The sequence below is a fragment of the Pararge aegeria genome, chromosome 13 (assembly GCF_905163445.1).
Source record: "Pararge aegeria chromosome 13, ilParAegt1.1, whole genome shotgun sequence".
Classification (NCBI taxonomy): Eukaryota; Metazoa; Arthropoda; class Insecta; order Lepidoptera; family Nymphalidae; genus Pararge; species Pararge aegeria.
The window spans coordinates 10685504-10703185 of NC_053192.1; the positions used below are offsets into that span (position 1 = coordinate 10685504).

General features: G+C 36.0%; 1 protein-coding gene across 1 annotated transcript in view; it reads left to right on the forward strand.

Annotated features, from left to right (window-relative positions):
• Nucleotides 1-17682, forward strand: part of LOC120628657 — a 473143-nt gene that overhangs the window by 271931 nt on the left and 183530 nt on the right. The window lies entirely within an intron of this gene.

The window sequence follows — 17682 nt, forward strand, 5'->3', positions numbered from 1 at the left end:
AACCATGTCCAAGATCCCCGGGAGGCGAGGCTTTCCATTATCTACATGCTTTTTATTAATTATATCTGAAAGCTTGTGAGTGCTGATAAAATTGTCTCACTTAGAATCACTATGAATCCATTACCGGCCGGCTCTCTAGTCTGCTCTTAGAATGAGAAGTGTATAGGCCGTAGTCCACCACGCTGGCTAAGTGCGGTTTGTTAGAATTCGCACGCTTTTGAGAACATTATGGAGAACTCTTGGGTATGTAGGCTTCCTCAAAATATTTTATTTAGCGATAAATCTAGAAATTATAAATTGATTAAATATTTCTTTTTGGTTATTTAAAATAATCTGCATTAACTCCATATTATTGCGTTATTATACCTAAGACACTGTCTCAGCTTATTAATATTGCAAACCTTCTTAGTAACCATTATAATAATTGTTAAAACGTCATTTCGTCTTCTCTGAGCACAGAATTCTACTTTAAAAACTTATCATTCAAACGCTCTCCAACTTCGCTTATTCTCGTAGGTATCTCTTCAAAGTTAGCACGTAGCGCTTTACACAAATGTGTACCTTAGTCCCCTTGAAATGAAATCGACTGGAAGCGCTTTTTTATCAATCTCATCAGATTTCGGCCTCTCGGAAAAATAATAGAAGATCTATCGAAGGACCAATTGTAAGTAAACACACGTAAAATATTCCTATCGGATATATGCGTGACTAGTGTACCATTTATTTTATGGATTCCAATTTTCGAACTGTATCCTTAGAGGGTCCTATCGAATATACTATGATAATATAATAAGATAAGGATATAATTCTATGAATTACGTATCATTCTCTTTCTTGCTTTCCTAACATTAAACATAAATGCAGTTTGGAATTTCTGATTATGTTAATTTTTTTTGGTATAAAATAATAAGTACACTATAGTTGCGAACTTAACTCTATAGTGTGTAAATACTATTTCATCCACTATCAAATACTTATTGTATTATATTTCGCGTGACCGTTTACTTTTCCGATTTATAAAATTCCCATGTGGCGCAGCCAGGATGCGAACTGTCTCTATACAAAACTATGTCAACTGTCGATTGTGCAGTTTTGCTGTACATAGGTAAAAAAGTTTATTTATAACCCACGGGGAGGGTGATTTTTGGATACAGCTATCACTCACTGTACCAAATTACATCAAGATCTGTGCAGTGCAAACTAATATCAAATCACACACGCATTTCACATTCATAATATCTGCATATAGTATATAATAAATGTATTTAAAGGAATTCGTTCAATGGTTCGTTCGAAACACCTGAAATTCTGTAACAAAATACCTCACTGATTCATCAGTATACCAAAAATACTTGGTTAAATATTCTAAGCTAATTATGGCAAGATAATCTTGCTACAATTGAATAGCAGGGTGCCGTGTGGTGACAAATCAGAATACAGTTTTCATCACCCCCGCGCGGGTGTCGTACGAGGCGACTCGGGGAATATAACGAGGATCGGGCAGCAGCATCCTCTGTGCTACCATTACCATCTACTGTGATTACCGACCCGTCCACAGTGTGATGATGGGTTTTGCCCATTGGCAAAGATCTCTATTCGAACAGCGGCCTTATATAGACTAGTAATGATTATGTATAGTATATATATATTTTTATATGTATGTGCATATTCCATATATTATGTGTGCCTGTCTTTTACGCGATTGGTTTCCTGGAAGAGATCGCTATGTAGCGGTAAGGCAGCAAAATGCATTGTGTTGACATGTTTTTAATCCGTATTCTGTTTTTTATGTAGTGTACAATAAAAGTGTACATTCAATTATTTATTTATATCATTCAGTTTCATAGAAGATTTCTTACAAACTTTAATTTAATTTACCTGATTGTCGTTGTTACTTGAACCCTACTCCTAAAATTTTATAACACAACACAGACACACAAACACGCACGCACGCACAAACACTACACACAGCACAATGGTAATGTCTTAATTTTAATCTGTCTATGTATGTTCCGGGGCGAGGGCTGGTTATCCTTAACACAGATAAAATCTAGCTCAAGAAATAAACGATATTATTATTATTTATTATTATTAAAACCCGAACACGGGTGTTAATCTAAGAGGCGATAAAACCTTTTAACTACATGTAGTTACCAACAACAACACACAGTAATAAGCAGTTACTTTCTTAAACAAAGTAAATTCCAGTAACTCTATCTCTTAACTCCGTATCCACAATTCGAATCGCGAAGTTGGAAGCACGTTGTAATTCCGATGCACTCCAAGATAACTTTCTGGATCGTGCGAGCCAAACGAGCTGACAAAGTTGGCGCACCTCATCTTCAAGACTGTTACAATGTAATAAATGTTTTGCGAATAGTCTGAGTGTCGCCAATTTCCGTAATCTGTGATGAAAATGGATTAATCTCTTTTTTTTAAACATCCAGCAAAATTATCTTCGACTGTTCTTTATTTAAATTAGCAGATACGGCAGCAACAGATGTAGCATGTTATTTATTTATTTATTTATACACTTTATTTGTACACCACAAATAGGAAAAAAAAAACAATGGACACAACAAAAATAAACTTAAAAAGTAGGATACAAAGGGCGGCCTTATCGCTTAGTAGCGATCTCTTCCAGGCAACCTTAGGATTAGGAAAACCAAGGGAAACCGATTGGTGGGGTGTATTATTATTATATACATACTTACGAACAATAACACACTAATACTTAAGTTATATATTAATTGCTAAAAATGCACTTAAATTATTTTAAAACAAACGTCAGTGGTGCTGGGATTCAAACTAGGCCCCCCTATAGGCCCAAATAGTCAAAGTCATAACCACTCAGGTGATCACCGATATATTACTATTATATTAGAAAACGCTATTTTACTACCATATTTTCTATTGTATGGTAGAATAAAAATGACATATTGGCTTAATGTCATATATGCCATATGAAGCGTTTATAAAAAATACTTTTCAGCAATAAGTCAGATATCCGATTACGCCAATACAATGGCAACCAACTGAACGAGCAAACAAAGATTAATGACTGCAAACGAGATCGAGTGTTGAGTTACAGTCCGATTCAGACCCTCTTTGACGACCTCCCTAGCGCAGCGGTGAGCGCTATGAATGTAAGTAGGAGGTCCCGGGTTGGATTCCCGGCAAGTATAAAATTTATAATTTCTAAATTTTCTCTGGTCTGGTCTGGGTGAAGGCTTTGGCCGTGGCTAGTTACCACCGGTGCTCCGGTGCGATGTCGTGAAAAAACCTATTAGGAGTATGACTAACATACTCCCTAACAGGTTAGCCCGCTACCATCTTAGAGTGAATCATCATGTTGAAAGTTGCTCACTTTACATAGGTGTATGATCTATGGTAGCTAGGTGCCAGACCCTTGCTTTTATAAAGTTGTCTATTAAAAAATTAAAAACTAATGACAATGGGTTAATGGGGTACACAGTGCTACGTAAGTACGAGTACGTTTGTAATAGTTAAAAATAAAACTAATCTTACCACCAGGTGTGATTGCAGTTAAGGGCTAACTTGTAGTGGAACAAAAAAAAAAGTACCCAAACCTACATGCCACGAAAGAACTAACAAAAAACATATAGGTATATAGGCAGCGATAACATTGACTGCTACAGTAATATATTAATTTAATATTAGCTTATCATCAATAGGCTGTAACTGTCCACCGTGGACTTGTAATAGTAGCATGGGGCACGCTTGTTCTCCGTTATACTACTTCCTTGTACGACCTCCCACAGGAAGAGAAGGGAGGTGACAATTGTATTCTGATCAGGCGTGACCGCACGGCAAAGTACGAGCATGTAACCTTATAGTAACCAAAGTACCAGCCCGCTTCGAAAAAATCGTGATGGCGTGAGAAAAGCCCCCTTTCTTTACAGAGAAGGCTTGTGCCCCGCTATAGGATTCATTCGTTGCTGGTGATGATTCTGAAGTGCCCATCATCTCAGCCCAATACCGGCCCACTACAGGGCACGGGTCTCCTCCCAAAATGCGAAAGGGTTAATGCCGTAGACCACCACGCCGGCCCAGTGCGAATTAGTTGAATCTACACACCTTTGAGAACATTAGAGAGAACTCTCTGGCATGCAAGTTTCCTCTCGATGTTTTTTCCTTCGCCGTTGAAGCAAGTGATATTTCAATTGGTTAAAAACGCACATAACTTTGAAAAGTTAGAGGTGCTGGGATTCGAACTCGGCCCACCGAAAGTGAAGTCGAAGTCATACCCACTGGGCTATCACCTATAATAGACAAAAAAAGCTTAAATTGTATAAAATAGAAAAAGAAAAAGTCTTTATTACACATACAATTAGAAAGCCAGGTTAACAAAAAAACATAAATGATAGTATACATATGCACAAAGGCGGGCTTATCGCTTGAAGCGATCTCCTCCAGACAACGTTTGGTTGAAAAAACATATTACAGAAAACGGGATAGTGCAAAATACTGATACTATGAGATAATGGAAAAATAATAGATACTGGGTTAGCTGATTGTGGGCATCTTGTTGGACAGGGCGAATTTGAGAATCCGTTTTAGTTCTTAGTTAATGGCGTAGTGATGAGTGTTATATCTTATAAGTGAAAGTCCCCGTGTCTATTAAGTAGAGGGGTTCGATATCCGGAAGGAACAATTTTGGAATTTATAAAGTTTAGATTTTTTTATGGGCTGGTTTGCAAATTAGGCCGTGGCTAGTTACCGCACTACCGACGTGCGATTTGCTTGAGAAATTCAAAATGAAAACTTACGGAAAATCTGTTGTTAGTTTTCCGCGATTTTTCGCATCTTGGTTTAGTAGTTTGCTCGCGGTAAAAACGCTTTACGCGTTTTTGCAAGAAAAAACAAGATTGGTTTATCTTTAATCTCGATATCGATAATCGAAATATAGGGGTTTCCAAACACGACTACTAGCATTTTATGATATTAAATATACTGTATGCATACTATCGAAGCTCGCAAACGTTACTTTATTATATACATTTATCCGTCCATAGTAATGTTATAAATGCGAAACTGTGTTTGTTTCTTAGTCCTTAAGTCACGCCCCAAAGGAAGCAGTCAATCAACCAATCAAATCGATTTTTGGTATAGTGTTAGTTAAAGGGATGGAAAGTAATTTAGGCTTTTCTTGGTCCTGGAAAAATGTGAAACCCTAAGGTTGGTTTGACGGAACATAGGGTACCTTTTGTACTGGAAAAACTTCCAAGGATGGTATGAAATATTAGTTTTTTTACATAGTATACCTATCGTCCTAAAGACTTATTCACCGTGGGTAGCACTGCTGGGCACAGTTAGTAAAAAGATAAATTTGATAGTGTGTCTGATTTTTTGTTTGGTAGATACTATGTTTGGCCTTATTAATGCACGGATCTTAAAACATCTTCGTTTCTGATCCGCACCGCTAGGATCTGGAATGCCCTTCCAACTTCCATTTTCCCCAGTAGGTACCTACATATGAGTAGTACCTTCAAATCAAGAGTGAATATGAATCTTCTAGGCAAGCGCGTTCCACCTTAGGCTACATCATCGCTTACCATCAGGTGTGATTGCAGTCAAGCGCACGTCTATAAACATAAAAAAAAATGCATAAAACGCACATAACTTAATAAAGTTAGAGGTGGTTCCAACTCGGCTCCCGAAAGTCGATTTTACTTTGTCGTAACAGTGTTTCGATAATAGAAACACATCGGACGGCGCTTGAAGTCTTTTGTAACTATATACGATAAGGAGGCGGCATACATCTCTAAGGGTACAGAAGACCGTCTCAAAACGAAATCCGATAAGAATCAGTATGTACCATATTTCGCAGTATATATCTTAAGAGTTTCAGATAATTCCAGCCAATCGTGACCTGCACAATGGAAAGATTAAGATTAACGAGCGAACACCCGACCTGGACGATATGCTCCTTTGTACCATCTGATTGAATGACTTTCCGTAAACAATGACACTACGTTTCCTTTCAGCTCTCTGTTCGGTGATCCATGAAGATAATAGAAAATTAGTTTATTTTCTCTTTCACGTTCCATTTTTTTTTATATCATCACAATAGTTATGCATAATGCATATAAAAGTTTTCGGAACCGACAGTATTTGAACCTGGGACTCTCTGGCAATCGCGGCCGGAGCGCTTTCTCCAATTAAGCTACGGCTCTCATCGGCTCTCATCGGTAGGACCAATTACTAAAACTATCCATCCACCAATACATCCATCCTCACAAACTTTCGCATTTATTTTTCGAATATAACATCACTAGGATGGTACGCAAGCATTTAATCGTTGTACCACATGCCTTGTTACATGCTAGTATCTGTGAAGAGTTATGTCCTTTATCTCCGACAATATTTCTCTCTCTCTATGGTCGTTCCTTCATCACTGAAGATCGTGGTCCTGGTGAGATCTCAACTTCGCGTTGGTAAACTGTCTCCATCGACTTCTGTTGGACAATATTTACCAGATCTTAATTAAAACTAAACAATACACGCTTCTTAGTATAAACTTTCAAATAAAAAAAGAATTATTAAAATCGGTTCAAATTCAAAAGGTATGAAGTAAAGTGGATAAAAAATTTCATCCCGTTTCCCGGAGGAAACTTATTGTTTATCGGGATAAAAAGTATCCTTTATGTTGACCCGGAATACCAGCTACTACTGTACCAAATTTCATTTAAATCCGTTCTGTAGTTTTAACGTAATGCCCGAACAGACAGACAGTTAGACAAAAATTAAATAAAAGTCTGTTTTGGACTCAGTATCGATTATAAGGCATCCCCCGATAAAAAATTTTAAAATATATTAAATGTACAAAAATCTTCCAGTTACAGTTTTATTATACGTATAGATATAAAACCTGTGTAATAAATATCTATACAATGGTGAATTTGCTTCAAAATTCGTTGCGTGATTAAGGAGGAGTTAGCTGATAAATACGCAGAGAAGAGATACAATAGAATGAGTATAGTAGGGAACACATTCCAAATTTTATATTATCCTACTATAATTATAAATGTGAAAGTGTGGATGTCTCTTACTCTAATCACGGCTGAACGGTTTTGGATGAAATTTGGCATGCATGTAGCCTTTGAAATAGAAAATAATGTAGGCATCCATTTATCCCGAATCCTTAAGTAGTTCCCGATTATCCCGATATATTCATTAGATAGGTACCCACTCCCAACGAATCCAATTACTCGATTCAATAAGATTTGAGAGTAATATTTGCGGTTTGTGTTTTAATATTATAAAGTTAATAATGTATTAGTTATTTGTTAATTCATTATTAACTTTATCATATTAAAACACAAACAGTGTTTTAATATTTTAAAGTTAATTTGTATAAAATTGTGTGAAGCTTGTTGGGTCTTTTTTTGCCTAGGAAAGGAAACGAGTTCCTAGCAGTGAGACGTTCATTAGACTGATTATGTCTTGTCATGTTTAGTATTATTAGAGCTTTTTGTGACAGAACTCGTCCTAGAAAGTACTACCGCTATGCTTACTTCTGCCTTCAAGCAGCATTATTGCAAGGCTGCGTACTGGTCTGAAGGGCCTGGTAGCCGGTGTAATTTTAGGATTATGAGGCCTTAGGTGTATGGACATTGGGTGGCACTGTGTAGGACGTTTTTCTTGCATGCCCTGCGAAATGCTACTCTGTTTATAGGTCCTAGGTTGCCACTTACACCATCGTGTCAATTATTACTTTAAAAAAATATTATACTGATATTTACATAGGCTATAACTATCTCCTGCCACCAGTGCATTTAACTTCTAATAAAGAAAATTACATAAAAACTTAAATACAATTACGTAGCAGTTTTTTTTTAATTTATTATAAACAAAATTCTCTTTAAACAAAATTTCAGTCAGCAAATTGAATTTATGAATTCAGTTTTCATGCATTTAATTATAATATTATGTAATGAATAATAAATATTTCATTCATAATTAACGTGTACATTATTTATATTCTGTCTGCAGACCAACTACACGCGTTGGTGGCATTAAAACAACAGCCCTACATAATAATAATATATTATTTTAACTTGACTGTCATTTTCACACGTATTCAACGGGCGTGAGTATGGTTTATTCCGACGCCTCCAGTAAAAAAAATTACGTAAGTATATAACCGTCACTATTGGACATTTTTTTTATTTTAAACCTGATAGGAAAGTTGTCAGCCTGTAACGACTTATCATGTTACTACGTTTTGCCATGCTAATTTCTGTCGCTAAGCTGCATTGTTGCTGCTGTATTCGGGTCTGAAAGGTGGTGTAATTTATCGACTATCGGTTCCTTTGTACAATGATGCACATTTTAGTGATGGTAACTGAGACAGGCGCTGGCAGTAGCAGTAATTATATATAGCAGTAATTTTAATAAATTGTCTTAGTATATTTAATACAACGACAATACACACATCGTCATATAGCCCCAAAGCTTGTATTATGGGTGCTAAGATGACTGATGAATAATTTTAAGAATAATATACATAAAAACTTACAAAATACAGATAAACATCCAGCACTGAAAAATATTCATGTTCGTCACAGAAACATTTTCCAGTTGTGGTAATCGAAACCACGGCCTTGGACTCAGAAAGCAGGGTCGCTGCCCACTGCGCCAATCGGCCGTCGATGCTTTAACATCGATGATTCGACGCAGGAAACGAACCTAGGTACTCGTGATTTTTTTTTGTAATAGTAATAATTGACGGTCCAAGCCATAACCAACCTGAGATGAAAACCATCGCCTATAAACGAAGCAAAACTTCGCAGGGCAAGCGAGGAACATCCGTAGTAGTACTTCCCTAGCCGAGCTCTGTCAACAAGATTTTAACTACTACTTAACTTAAAGACTTTATGCTTAAAAGTAACCCAGTCTGGTATCTAGTATTTCAGACTCCTAAAAATAATGCAAAGTCATGACGCGCAGGAATTTTCTTTCTAGAATTCTCCTGAAATTCAATTCGAACTCTCATTCGCCGTAATACCTTTAACAATATCTCTAATGAAAAATTATTCGAGCAATATAAGATGGAAGCTTTAATTACGCCGTAAAGATTTATAAGGGCCCCGTTTCTTCATAAATAACGCTTTCGTTAGACTTTTTATAAAAAAACATTAGAGGGTGAAATTCAATACATTTTATGTACGGGCCTGATATATTTGACGTAGGCTTTAACTAAAAAAAAGTTCCATTTACATGCGTCTATCTTTATCTACACTACCAGTCTTTACTTCTATAATCATCATCATCATCAGATGCTTTATAAGAGAAGGTTTAGAGCGGTAGACCCACCAGGATGCTTCGGGTTTGCAAGCTTTACCGATTTTTATCTCATGTTATACTCGGCTACTTGGTTGCGAAATATTATTTTTTCCACTTACAAAAAACTGTTTATTAATATATAATTTTATAATGACTTTAACGATAAAGCAGCTTTGAAATGAATTGCTCTAACTACATAGCTAAAAATCATTTTACTGTGAGATGGTGATAACAGAAAAATTACCCGGCTAAGTTTGTTGTGGGCTCTTCTTAGACCTAGGCGCGTTTGAAACCCTCGTAGCTTTTTAAGTGTCACCTCACAATAATTACGTTAACATGTATCATCAAGGAACGCTTCATAATTGCCTGTGATATTTTTTTTTATTTCAATGTTTAGTTTTTGAATCAAATCATCTGTGAAAAAATATTTTTATTATCGTGAAAACCACATCATAATCTGGTGCGTGTTATTTAAATAGACAGTAAAGCTACTTTGTTTTATATGTGTGGATTTGGTTGAATACCAAATCTATATTATTTGTTATTCATCATTATCAACCCACTACAAGGCACGAGTCTTCTCTCAGAATGAGTAGGGTTTTTAGGCCATAGTCCACAACGCTGGCTTAGTGCGGATTGGTGGACTTCACACGCCTTTGAGAACATTATAAAGAACTCTCAGGCATGCCGGTTTCCTCACGATGTATTCGTTCACTGTTAACGCAACTGATATATCAATTGCAAAAATTAAAAACGCACATAACTCCAATAAGTTACAGGTGCGTTCTGGGGATAGAACTCGGTCCCCTGCCCAAGAGAGACGAAGCACTAACCAATGTGCTATCGTCAATCAATTATATTATAAAACGTTATTTTTTTCTTTAAACGCCTTACACCGATACATTTTTTAGCTTAGTATACCCATTATACAAGAAGCTGTTGCATCATACTATAACGTAAAAAACATTACACACCAAATTTACCTAACCTAGAAACTGTGTATTGGATTTTTCCTTCATAAAAGGCAGCCTCACTGGATGCCAATTACATAACACAATGTCATAGATAAAAATCTTTTTATTGTTCGCGGGATGGATGTGAGTTTTTTAAAAGAACCTTATTTCGCTATACAAAGGGCCCGTGGTTTGGAATAATGAGGTTCTCGCCGGAGAGCTCTCGAGCGCTCCTTCTTTCAAACTTGACATTAGAGCTACGTTACGTACGTGGTGGAATTGAAAATCTCAGTCGGTGAAGGTCTCGGACTTATTATTAAGAATATTAGACGGCCGATTGGCGCAGTGGGCAGCGACCCTGCTTTCCGAGCCAAGGCCGTGGGTTCGATTCCCACAACTGGACAATGTTTGTGTGGTGAACATGAATGTTTTTCAGTATCTGGGTGTTTATCTATATATAATAAGTATTTATGTATATTATTCATATTATAATTATTCATCAGTCATCTTAGTACCCATAACACAAGCTATACTTACTTTGGGGCTGGATGGCGATGTGTGTATTGTCGTAGTATATTTATTTATTTATTCATATTAACGCATTACCTCATAATATATGTACTGATTTCTCTCAACCTCCTTGGTGCTCTTGTAAGCGCTGTGGTCATATAAATGGAAGAACATGGGTTCGATGCCTGGCAGGCGGAAATAGAAAACGTACAAACACCTTGTAATTATTACCGTTTATTTTTCCATTTACTGTTAAAGTTAGTTAATCAATTTAATAAAGTTTAAACATTTTAAAACGCTAAACGTCAAACAAAGTAGAAGTGTAACGTCAAACATTCGTAAAGAACTAACGGCTCCCTACGAAAAGGCTTTGTTAAATTGTTTCAAGTAAAACTTGCGTTTGCTGTGCAAAGAGCACAGGGTACCTATCTTGATTAAAAAGTTTCGGTCTGGCGGGAGCCACGTCTAACTTTAAATACAGAGAACGTTTTATAATAGAACAGACCTGATTATGCTACGCTTTTAGAACAACGTTAATAAAAAAAAACTTATTTTTAACGGAATGCTAAGCAATATTTCAGTTCATTAATGACTCTTAATTGAATCTGGTGGACAGTTTGTTTATAGATGGTCAAAGTAGTTCGAATAATTGCCGTGATTGGTTTCACGAGACTAATGAACGATGTTGCCATCTGCGGATGGGCATAGAACATCGCTGGACTTATAAAGGAGGTACACTCGGTACAGACGGAAAGAGATAGAAGTTTCCACCACGCTATTCTAGGACGGGTTAATGATATTAAGTTAATACTGCTATTTGACGAAAAAACTATTTAATGTTTGAAACCTACGAAGTTTTCCCTCACTGCAGCACTGAAGAAAGATCAAGCTTTACAAAAAGTATTTTATGTAAACTTTGGGTATTTACTTTATTACACACCGGTTTCATCTCTCTTGTGCGCGCAAATAATAATTCAACCAATAACTCTATATTTAAGATTTCAAAAGGTGTCGCCTCAGATAAAGGACGTACTTATTGTCTGAGGGTGTCGCTTAAAAGTGATATTAGATAAAATGATAAGGACGATATCTGAAATAAATTAATATAGGATAATAAAAGCATATCTCTTTGTGTTTGACCTGTAACTTTTTTTAGTTATGTGCGTAATGTTTAAGCAAGTTAAATATAATTTACTATAACGGTGACGGAGAACATCGTGAGGCAGCCTACATGCTTGAGGCTTCTCCATAATGTTTACAAAGGCGTGTGAAGCCTACCAATCCGCTTGGCTAGCGTGGTGGACTACGGCCTAAACACATTGCGGGAGGAGACCCGTGCCCTGAAATGGGCCCGGTAATTGGTTGTTGAGATGAAGATGAGATGATACATGAGCATAATACAGACCTCAAAAATTATTTATTATATTGATATTTGCGATTTCTCCATTATGTTATGGGCCCAGAAAATGGCTATATTTTCGGAATCTCTAATATGTTGAAAATAGTAATTCGAGAAAAAGAAAGCCTATCAAAAATTTTAAAACAAAAGTAAATATAAAGAAATTTCTGTAATTTTTAACATATAAATAGTACCTAATAAGCTTAAAATCTTACCTTTAAATCTAATAACTACCGCAGACTTAGTCATGTTAGACATAACGAAGTTTCCCTCTACCAGTAACAATAAGTTATCCTACTTGTTAACTCTGAGCGACCGCACTATCCAACTATCTAACTTTTACTCCTGCTTGTTTATAGTTTTCAAGTTACTTTATTAGGAAAATTGGTAATATATTTTTCCATCCGGCGATATAACTTGAAGAACGCAGGATTTTACTATAAACCCTTCTTTATTTAACCCCTTATATTCCCTATTTACTAAATAAACCGGGTCAAACTAAGGACAATAGTAGGCATGATAACAAGGCATTGCTCATTAAACCTTTTCAATTTAGGTATCACCGATAGTCCTCTATGCAGAGCATGCATGGAGGCAGCGAAAACACCGACATACGTAATACCTCGGTGCAAAAGAGTAGCAAAACCACGCGCAACACGCTTTGTCTACTCACTCAGCATCTCTCCTGCACGGCTAGCATGGGTAGGAGACAATTATATCCGCAGGAAAAGGATATTTAAATTATCTTCTCCCACAGCTTAATCAACTCTCTGAGCATTGGCGCACAAGTGAAAATAATATCCAAATAATATATTTGGAATAATAAACGGGTATTAACTTCTTCTATTCCATGTTCCCGTGATTTAGCACACGTTAATTATATCCCCTGTATAATATCCCCTAGATATATCCCCTGGATATAATCGGGGGATATAATTTTTGTCTACTGCCTGTGCTAGCCGTGCTGAAGCAGTCGGCGACCTAGGTGGCCTGCTAAGCTTCTGGAGTGAGCTCGGATTGTTGGGGTGACCAAGCGGGAAGCTGTACCAGAGGCACTGAGTTCAACCGAAGGTTCCAGCCTAGTTTCACGTCCAGAAGAAAGAGAAGAAGATTCCCTATTTAATCCCTTATGGGGTAAAATTGCCGTGGTGTTATGCCGTGTGGTGACGTTTGATGAGAATACAGTCGTCACCACCACTTCTCTACCCGCGGAGTGTCGTACGAGACGACTAAGGGAATATAACGGATGGTAGGCAGAAGTATCCTATGCGATTCTACTATCATCCACTGCGATCATCAACTCGTCTGCCCAGCAATTATTAGACAATTTGATAATGGAATTCCAGCACTGGACTGTTATAGGCTACTAATAATGGCGATGGGGAAGAATTCACAAAAACTGTGAAAATAGTAAGTTTTATTTTGAATTGAAAACCAAAATAACAAAAGCTCCTTGGATTTAACTTGGATGTTCATTCCCTATTTAAAATCTTTGGATATTTATACACATATATATAAATACATATGTTTTAGCTACATATATGTAGTATTAGGAGGTATTGTATATTTGGATATTGCACTATCCCGTTTTATGTAATATGTTTCTTACACCAAAGGTTGTCTGGAGGAGATCGCTTCAAGCGATAGAGTCAAGCCTTTGTGCATATGTTTTGTATTATCGTTTATTTTGTTAACCTGGCTTTCTATTTGTACGAGTATGTGCAATAAAGACTTCTTCTCCTTCTTCTTTGTATTTTCAAAAACTTTGAATTATTTGTTTCTACACTTTTACCAAAAGCCCAAACACCAAATGTTAGGGATATAATTAACTTTAATAGTTAACCTTAAAATGACCTACTATTGAAACCTCTTGGGGATTGACTTCAAATAATCATTTTTTAGTGTATCGATTATAATATAGATTCAGTCAGGAAACGCAATAATAATTCTTAAGCATAAAATTCCGTTATTTGATAGTATTTATTTAAAAATTCTCCGTTTAAATTTTTTATCTAAAATGATTGAAGTGTCAGCAACGGCAATGTCCATCCATACCTTTAGACCCATAGGTGTTCCATATAATATTAGGTATGACTTGATTATGCTTATAGTATTAAATTAGCCTTATCACACAGACCATCAATATTAGAGACGTCCACTGCTAGACATAGGTAATTTGTAGGAAGTTCCAAATTCCACGGTTTTGTGCTGCTTATGTAGCAGTATTACTACATAGTTTACGTGAAGTAAAAAAATACGGAGTTTTCAAAGCTCTTTCCATAATAATACGACTATTAACAAATAAAAAAAAAATCCCATACCTTTTTACATTTAATATAGAGAACAGTAATGATAATACATGCATTCTGTAAAAAGGGAACCCACATCAAAAGGGCTAGACGCCATTACGACGTCACTCAACTGTCTAGCATTACAAATAAGAAAGAGTAACAGCGAACAAAATAAACACGAATAAATGCATGGTACTGTTTAAGTGTAAAATAAAATTCTGTTTTTGTATTTACATTTTCTACTTGTTCATATAGTTTGAGTTTTGGGGAGTATATTTGATGTATTATAATTTAAGCGGTGATAGCCTAGTGGGTAGAACTTCGGCTTCACTTTCAGTGGGCTGTGTTCGAATCCTAGCACGCACTTATAGCATAAAGCAGAATAACACTTGCTTCAACGGGGAATGAAAACATTAAGAGAAAACCTGCAAGCCTGAGAGTTTTCCATAATGTTCTCAAAGATATGTGGAGTCCACCAATCCGCACTGGGACAGCGTTTCACATTAGGTACTACCTAATTTGAAACTTTTTGTGACATCATGCAACAAACGTTGTTACGGATGTTGTGTACAGCCGTTAAACAGAACATGATGGAATTTGGCAAACATGTAGCTTGCTTCCTGGAGATGGACAAAGGATAATATTTATCCCAGAATAGCTGCTTTAAAAATTACTCGCGTTATTTCAAAAATTGAATGCTATTTTTCGAAATAACGCGATAGAATGTGATACCTATTAATGCATGGCTTGAAATTGAATCCCGGGAAAATAAAAAGTTTCTGAGGGATTTTTAAAAAACCAAAATAAATGCGGGTGAATCTAGGCCGCAGCTGGTTTTAAATATTTACAATAAGAATCAAACTGAAATTTCATATGTGGCTCCTTCTCAATTTAGTTTTTTCCCAATAAACTTTTAATTCTTTGAAACTTCATAGCCCATTAAATATTTTGCTATCCGAACCGAACGTGCAATCAGTAAATGGACTAAGTTTAAAATACATTCAACATAAACGTACAAAAGTTACTTACTTTATCTGGTTTTGTTAGATAAACATTTAAATTATTTTAATATTTTATTAACAACCCAGTTTTCTTTTCAAATATGCTAATGCAGTATACCACAAAGTTTTCATGACCCAGAAATAAAGCATTAAAAAACTGTGTTACTGAAATTAATATGGGATTTTAGCGTAACCTATGCTCTTGAGGAGACTTACCTTGGAAAAATTTAAACGGGCTTTTTAATTCAAAATCCTAGATTTATTTTACTACAATCTATCCCCCGACTACATTCTCTCCTAGTAGTATGCAATCTAAGATGGATGGTATGGCAGATTTCTACACAACCTCGTACAGGAACGCTAAATTTCTGGGGCGAACGTCCCTGTCGGTAGGGTAACCAGCCACGACCGAAGCCTCCCACCCGACCAGAGCAGAAAAGTTAAGGAATTATTAATCACCAATTTTCTCCTGCCATAGATTCATCCCCTGCCTGCCCGGTACTGCCCACTTAAGAGTATAAGACCACCACAACGCTGCGCAGAAGAGTTCTTGAAAAATGTTTTTTACGTCTGCTTCTAGAATTGGGTAAGTAGTATTCTTCCGAAAATATATTTATTGCAATGATTTTCAATAATTATTAACAAGAAAGATCAGAAAGATCTTTAAACAAGATCAAGGCATTAATATATAATATATCTTGTTGTTTTTTATTCATAAAATCAAGATCAATGTTTATAGAAATTATTTCAATGATCTAATCAATGTTTGGGAAGGCACTGACCCCAAGATGCGTGCTTTCCTAGTTTAAGTGTTGAAGATTAGATTCCAAAGAATTATTGTACTAAGTTTTACAAATAAAAATTTTTATTTTCTAGTTTTCCATTTTCATAGCCTCATGGCTTTTTTAAGGTCTTTAAGATGCGCGATACTAGAAATCTTTAATTTTTTTATAAATATAAAACCTGCCTGATAAGAGCTGATGATGCAAATCGAGCCGACTATTTACTCTTAATTTTTAGGTTATATAATAGGCGACATATATATAAATGGAAGCCAGGTATCCTAGAACTTTGCATTGCTTTTATACAGAAGGAAGCAAACCGCATCGCACGCGAGAAATTAACTACAAAACTGCGCGGTGAATTATTTATCAACTTTACTTTTATGATACTCACCTCGAGCCCCCTTTTCACTAGAGTGCCGGTAACTTAGCAGCGCTAAGATATGAAGCTCATCTCTGAAACTATAATATGGTCTTTGAAACCTACGAGAGATGTTGTAGGCTTTTCTTTGTTCGCTTTCGAGATTCTTAATAATTTTTCATAGAAATGCAATACTGTTCTTTAAAGCGCGAGAAGCGATACATTATTTTGGTAGAAAAAGATCAATCAGTCAAACCCAGGACCTGTGATCCGTAGCAAAAAATATTAACCACTAGGTCCAATAGGCAGCGCCGTATACATCCACATTAATATAATAAACTAGATGTGCCCTGCGGTTTTTTCGCGCAAATTACGGGACGCAGCGTACTGCTTTCATTCATATATACTTTCGATACTTTGAGTTCCCTAAAATGACGGCAATAATAATGTGTAGCCTAAGCTGAACTTCTTCTTACAACCTACTAGCAGCGTTGACCCAAGTCATTAAATGGATTTATGCTCGTGTTTGGAAATTTTTGTGATGATTTGGCATCCATCAGTCTTAGCTCGTATCACTCACAAAGAATAGTAATCGTTAAAGAAAAATCGAAAAAGACTTGTTGGTTGGTTCGTATGTATAAGGTTAACCAACAAAATTTTAACACTATTACATAATGCAAGCTTTGGAAGCCTATAAGTGGGTTTTACAGTAAGGTTAACGAAATATTACATTTGTAATATTTATGGTATTTACCTTTCATTATTTCTTAAAAACCTATTGGTGTCCATTGGAAATTTTTAGATAAATAAATAAAATAGAATGTCTAATGTCCCTCAGATATACATTGGATAATTTTAGCCCGGGCAAATAAACTGTTACTAGTAGTAGCGGGCCACAACTAGTTGCAAATAAAGCTATTAGCTTAGCATTTGCGTGATTTGAGAATGTCTGTCATGTTCGTAAATATAAAGAAAAATGTTCACCTTTAGTTACCGCTAACGAACTAACTGGCATCAGTTGCTAGTAAACATTTTATTAAAGGCTTAAATAACAATTACATTAGCAAATTTACACT